Here is a 7,769-nt window from a genome sequence, read left to right as displayed (position 1 = left end):
GCACACAAATATACGCACACTTATATACACACGGCCATATAAGTACACACATGTATGCAAGTATACAGTACACAAATTTATACACACACAAGTACGCACTTCCATATAGGCATACATATATGCACACACATATACACACACCTATATATGCACTCACATACATGTATGTAAGCTTACATTATACACACATTCATGTATGCATGCATGCAATGCATACATACTCTACACAGGAATGCACACATATATATGCTCATACATAAACGTATGCAAGTATCCAATACACACACACACATGTATACACGTCCATATATGTACACACATGCATGTATGTATGCATGCATACACTGGATACATACTGCACACATGCACACACATATATACTCACACATACACACACATACACACACATACATACACATGCACACACACATACATACATATATACATACACATGCACACACACATACATACATATACACACACATGCACACGCACAAATTTAGCTGATATAATTGCAATTTTTACGTTATTCTTGTCACCCAATCAGAAAATCACACATTGTTTATGTTGATAGAGAAAATAAAAAGAAACAATAGCACTCAGAGAGCGCAAACTTCTACCAGGGCAACACCAATGTCCTCTCAACGATGAGCCAGAGATGACCTTTGGAATGAGAAGATCTGAAATAAACTTGACTGCTCTCACAAACGAGAATACTAAAAATGAACCCGATCACTCTCAAAACTTAAGTAAAAAAAAAAAACAGGAAAAAATAATCCAAAATCCTTGTCTGGTACTGGATCGATCCCAAAATCTAATCAGTTTATGCCAGTCACGAGGCCAAATATCTCTGAAAGTTTCATTTGAATCAATCCGACGGTTCTTGAGATATCTTGTCCACAAACAAACAATCAAACAACACAACTGAAAACAATACCTCCACCTTTGCCAAGGCAGAAGTAACAAGTGAGAATCTTATTATTGTATTGCAAAAGGTTAATGCACTTTTTAATACAAAGGTAGAGATGGTGCTATTGCATAATTATAAAGGACAACAATGCAGCAGAAGAAATACAAGCAGTTTAGAGAATCTGTGATCTTATAAATATCATTTCAGGTTATCATTTCCTTTCTATCTTTGACTGGTTTCAGTTACTGAAGTGGTGCCATGCTGGAGCACCGATTTGAAGTATTTAGCTAAAGAAATCAACTCCAGCACTTTTTTTCCTTATTTTGAAAGATTGGTACTTATTCTGTCAATGCCCGTTGTTCAACTGCTATGCTACCAGGACATAAAGAAACTAACCCCAATTATCAAGAAGGGAAGCAGAAACAAACACAGACACACACACATACAGACACACATAACAGGCTTCCACACAGTTTCTCCAAATCCATTCACAAGGTATTGGCTGGCCAAATTTCTGTTCGAAATATATAGTTTTCAAAGTGACAACTAGTCACTGATCTATAAATTAGAAAATTACTATTTTCAAGTCTCACAACATGAGGTATTCAGCAACAATACTTTGTTCGAAAATATAAAGACACAGATCGTGTCATATAGCCAGCTGGAGACAATTCTCCCAGGGCTAAATTACAGTAACATTCGTCCTAAACCAGGACTGCTATATGATGTTGGCAAGCAATCTTTACTACAAAGTACTATTGCTGAATATCTCACATTGTGAGATTTAAAAATAGTAATTTTCTAAATTAATTTATATTCAGTCCTTTGCCTCCCATGTTACACGCAGGACATATTTCCCCTCGTGTCCATGCATTTCATATGATACACATTCCCATTTTTTTTTCAACTACCAGAATAACTTGGGACTTGTGAAAGGAAAGCTTTATGTTACTCACAATGTATGAAACAAAGAATAACTAAAAGTCTGCAAACAGGTATGAACGCTTTCACGCTTTCTTTTTTTCTTGCCTTTAACCCTCCAACGCTGAGTATGGGCCACTTATTGAATTCCATTTTTTGCTTCTGTACTTATACTCTGCCATGAATGTTCCCCTTTCTCTAGTTCCTTTTGTGTTGATCTACACCATGAGTTCTTAGGCCTACCCCTCTTTCTATATCCATCCGGACTCCACTGTAAAGCACTTTCCGCTGCATTTGGTGTGTCCTTTCTAATTGTGCTACCAATCCACTTCCACTTTTTCTTAAATATTTGCTCCCTAATCGAAACTTGATTTGTTCTTTGCCATAGCTCCATATTGCTTATGTGTTTGGGCCATCTGATTTTAAGTATACTACGCAAGCATCTGTTGATGAATTATTGTATTTGCTTATTTGACTTAACTGTTGCTCGCCATGTCTCAGCCCCATACAATAACACCGCTTTTACGTTAGTGTTAAAAATTCTTATTTTGTTCTTTATTGAAATTACACTTGCGCTCCATACTTTTTTTTAACAGGTGGAAAGCGGTCCTTGCCTTACTTATTCTCGTTTTAATATCTTCGTCGGTGCCACCTGAGAACGTTATCTTACTACCTACATACGTAAACTCGGCTACATCCTCTAGTTCTCCAGTTTCTAGTTTAATACGTTCATTGTTTTCTTTATTAACGAGCATAATTTTTTTATGAATGCTTAGGACAAACTTATAAAAATTGCTTTTGAACAGGTAAAGTCTTAATATGCAAATGCCAGAAACTCTTTAAAATAATAATGAATTTCAAATCTTTGCTGAAGGTCAACAATTTTAAGGGAGAAGGATAAATCAATTACATCGAGCCCAGTGGTCAAAAGGTACCAACGGCTTTGGTAGGATTTAGATTCAGAATATAAAGAACCAGCAGAGATGTCACTAAGCATTTTCTCCGATGTATTAACAATTTTGCCAGCTCATTGTCATAATGACCATTTCAAATTTCGGCACAAGGTCTGCAGTTTTAATAGGATGGAATTAGTCAATCAAATTAACCCAATTCTTGACCGGTGCTTTTTTTTAATTGACCTAGAAAGGCTGAAAGGTAAAGTCAACTTCAGTCAGCTTTGAATTCAGAACTGAAGGCCAGGAAATAAATGCTGTTTAAACATTTTTCTTCAATGCTCTAATGATTCTTATTTCTTTATTGCCCACAAGGGGACAAACAAGGGCAGACAAACAGATTAAGTCGATTAGATCAACCCCCGTGCGTAACTGGTACTGTATTTATCGACCCTGAAAGAATGAAAGGCAAAGTCGACCTCGGCGGAATTTGAACTCAGAACGCAGTGGCAGACGAAATACCGCTAAGCATTTCGCCCGGTGTGCTAACGTTTCTGCCAGCAGACGAAATACCGTTAAGCATTTCATCCGGCGTGGTAACGATTCTGCCAGATCGCCAATGCTTTAATGATTCCACCAGCTCGCTGCCTCTTCAGAATGTAATGGAAAGAAACAAGATAAATGAAGAACAAAATGATTTCATTAAGCCAGAACTGCAAAATGGTGATCATAATTTAGAAAGTTTTGTAGAATGACGAACAGTAAAAGAAAGAGGCTTTGTTATGTACAGATAACAATAATATATTACGCCCTATTGTTTTAACTTGGTTGCCAATAAAATCACTCTAATTAGATTTTAAATTTGTTGAAAACGATAAATGGAACCATTTTGTCCTAATTATAAACATGTCTATATCTGACTGTCTGTGTGTCAATGTAAACATGGATGTACGTGTGTGTTGAGCACAGTTTGTAATTTGGAACAGTGTAAATTGCATGATACAAGCTGGCTTCATTAAACATCAATATTATGGCACCTGTGTCATTGTTATGTGACTTTTTTTTGTTTAATAAAATATAATACCTTCACTGTTAACCATATTATGATATTAATTATATAAATATAAAAATTAAGCAGCATCCTTTTGTATAACACCTGTATGTTCATGTTTATCTATTTGGGTTGTATGTGTCTATGCATGTAGGAAAACTGTGTGTGTAAATATATCTACTTCCATACATATATATATATATATATACACACATATGCAAACATATATGAGTGTGCACACATGCACATGCGTGTGTGTGTGTGTTTGTGTGAAAGGCTTGTCCCCTGCATCCATCTCTAGCTGAGCATTTCTAGTTTTGCAGGCTCATGGGTGCTGGTGCTAACATAAAATGCACCCGTACCAGTGCCAGGCAAACACACCGATGCCAGTGCTGCATTAAAGCACCCACTGCACCCTGTAAATGGTTGGTGTTAGGAAGGGCATCCAGCCGTAGAAACCAGGCCAAAACAGCAACTTGTGCCAGCATGGAAAATGGACATTAAATGATGATGATGATGATGATGATGATGGTGATGATGATGGTGGCAATGTTATGTATATATTAATGTTTTTTTTTGGGGGGGGGGGGGCGAATTGTAATAAAAACAGTTTCATATTGATCTGGTAGGTTGCTCTATACTTATGTAGAGTACAAATTTATTATTCTGAAATAAGAATATTATTGACAGTGACTTCGAAGTTGCATCCAGCTAAAATATCATTACACAATGGTTTAGCTGGTCAAAATTATACAAAGATTATACAAAAAAAAAAAATGAAGAGGAGTGGCTGTGTGTTAAGTAGCTTGCTTACCAACCACATGGTTCCGGGTTCAGTCCCACTGCGTGGCAGTTTGGGCAAGTGTCTTCTACTATAGCCTCGAGCCGACCAAAGCCTTGTGAGTGGATTTGGTAGACAGAAACTGAAAGAAGCCCGTCGTGTATATATATATATATATATGTGTGTGTGTGTGTGTATGTATGTATGTATGTATATGTTTGTGTGTCTGTGTTTGTCCCCTCAACATCGCTTGACAACCGATGCTGGTGTGTTTATGTCCCCGTCGCTTAGCGGTTCGGCAAGAGAGACCGATAAAATAAGTACTAGGCTTACAAGCAATAAGTCCTGGGGTCGATTTACTTGACTAAAGGCGGTGCTCCAGCATGGCCGCAGACTAAACAAATAAAGGAATAAAAGAATAAAAGAGATCAGTGAAGGAACAACAAACAAGGTGTATTAGTTTGACACTCAGGAAAAATTTAAAAAGTCTTTGAAGTTTCAAACCTAGGATCTTCTATGGAAAGGAATGAGAGAAAACAGATGGAGGGAAAAAGAACATGTCTGGATTAATGGTAGCACATGTTATACACATACACACACATGCACATGCGCACACACACACACACACATACATATGGTTCTGGATTAAGTCCCACTTCGTGACACCTTGGGAAGTGTCCACTACTATAGCCTCGGGTCGCCCAAAGACTTGTGAGTGGATTTGGTAGATGGAAACTGAAAGAAGCCCGTTGTATATGTGTGTATATGTGCATTTGTATGTGTGTGTGTGTGCATGTGTGCGTGCTTTTGTGTGTCTGTGTTTGTCCCACCCCCATCCTTTCTTGACAAGTGATGTTGGTGTGTTTATGTCCCTGTAACTCAGCGGGTCAGCAAAAGAGACCGATGGAATAAGTACTAGGCTTACAAAGAATGAGTCCTGGGGATCAAATTGTTCGACAAAAGGCGGCACTCCAGCATGGCCACAGTCAAATAACTAAAACAAGTAAAAGACACACAAACACACACACACACAAACAGTAGCAGGGTTCTTTCCTGCAAACTAAAATTTGTCTTTCCTAGGATCATTTTAAAACTCTTTGATTTTAAGGCTTCGCTTCTTCCTCCATTTGGAATCTCTTTTCAAAATCTTCAGTTCTTAATTATGCCATTCAGCAGTTCTCAGAGACTGTCAGTGTTGGACTTCTTATTTATTGTTGCTTAGAGAACCACATAAAAAAAAAGGGAAGCTAGGAACCAAATTCTGGTAGACATCTACCTGCATGCTAAATTCTTTACAGAACTTATTGCTAACAATCTCCTTGCTGACAATAACTTTGTACACCTTAGGAGTTTTGTTTGTTTGTTGATTTATTTTGTTTTGCTTCTTTTTTTTTAATCACAAAAACCAGCAATTCCAGAAATACTATGTGAAGTGTGTGCAACCAGGTAAGTTATTTGATGATGATGATGGTAGAAAGTGGAAAGTGAGGAAACAGGTGATGAAAATAAGGATGAAAGTTGTTGAATTGACAACAGTGAGAACAGTCAGGATACCATGGTGATGAGATGAAGAGAAGATGGATAATGATGATGATGATGATGATGATGACAGTCTGATGAAATCTAATTTGAACGAGTGAGATATCATGATCAAGTTTGCTATGAAACTTGATAAAAACATTAATAAAAAAAGATATTTGACAAATATATATATATATGTAGGGAAATTTTGTCTTAAGTTTCTTTTCTCTGCAAATAGTAAATAGAATGGACACAAAATTTATTGATAGACTACAATTCTTTGACATGTGTGTGTGTGTTTACGTATACCTATAACACAATCTAAGCCATTGCAATTTATTCATAGTTGTTCTTCATGTAGGTTCCTCACCAATGCTAAAACTGCTACTACCATCACCACCATAAATTTGAATTAAACGGAAGCAAAAGAAGTCAACATTCTTTGTGTTAGTGTCTGAGAAATGAAATTACCTTAATTAGAAAATTTCATTAGCTAAAGTAGTCCTTTAGAAAACAGCCGATGAACAAATGATGCATGCAAGATTTAATTTCTTATAAAGAATCAACGCTCTTACAAGGTTACATATGGAAGGTAACATTACCATTTCCATTTTATCTTTTACTTGTTTCAGTCATTGGACTGCAGCCATGCTGAGACATCTTCCTGAAGAATTTTTAGTAGAATGAATCAATCCCAGTACTGATTTTTTTTTTTAAGCTTGGTACTTATTCTATTGGTTTCTATGGCCAAACTGCTAAGTTATATGGGATATAAATACACCAATACTGCTTTTATTTTCAAGTGGTGGTCATGGTCAAACAGACAAAATGTCACACACACACACATATATATGCGTGTGTATGTATGCATATATATATATATATATATATATATATATCATCATCATCATCATCGTTTAACGTCCGCTTTCCATGCTAGCATGGGTTGGACGATTTGACTTAGGACTGGTGAAACCGGATGGCAACACCAGGCTCCAATCTAAATTTGGCAGAGTTTCTACAGCTGGATGCCCTTCCTAACGCCAACCACTCAGAGAGTGTAATAGGTGCTTTTACGTGTCACCTGCACGAAGGCCAGTCAGGCGATACTGGCAACGGCCACGCTCGAAATGGTGTCTTTTATGTGCCACCCACACAAGCCAGTCCAGGGGCACTGGCAACGATCTCGCTCGAAAATCCTACGAAGGCCAGTCAGGCGGTACTGGCAACGACCACGCTCAAAATGGTGCATCTTATGTGCCACCCGCACAAGAGCATCCATACATTTATACATATACATATACATACATATATACATATATATATATATGCATATATATATATATATATATATATATATATATATATATATATATATATATACATACACACACACACATATATATACACACACACATATATATATATACACACACATATATATATATATATATCCTCACTATCTTCATCATCATCATCATCATCATCCTTTAACATCTGTTGTCCATGCTGGCATCAGTTGGATGGTTTGACTGGGGTGGCATGCTGGAAGGCTGTACCACAATCCAGTCTCATTTGGTCTGGTTTTCTACAGCTGGATGCCTTTCCTAACACCAACCACTCCAAGAGTGTAATGTATGCTTTTACATGTCACCAGCACAGGTGCCATATGTGTGGCACCAGCATCTGCCA

This window comes from Octopus bimaculoides, chromosome 12 (assembly GCF_046866305.1).
Source record: "Octopus bimaculoides isolate indiv1 chromosome 12, ASM4686630v1, whole genome shotgun sequence".
NCBI lineage: Eukaryota > Metazoa > Mollusca > Cephalopoda > Octopoda > Octopodidae > Octopus > Octopus bimaculoides.
The sequence above is the reverse complement of the archived record's forward strand: the minus strand, read 5'-3'. Positions refer to the sequence as shown.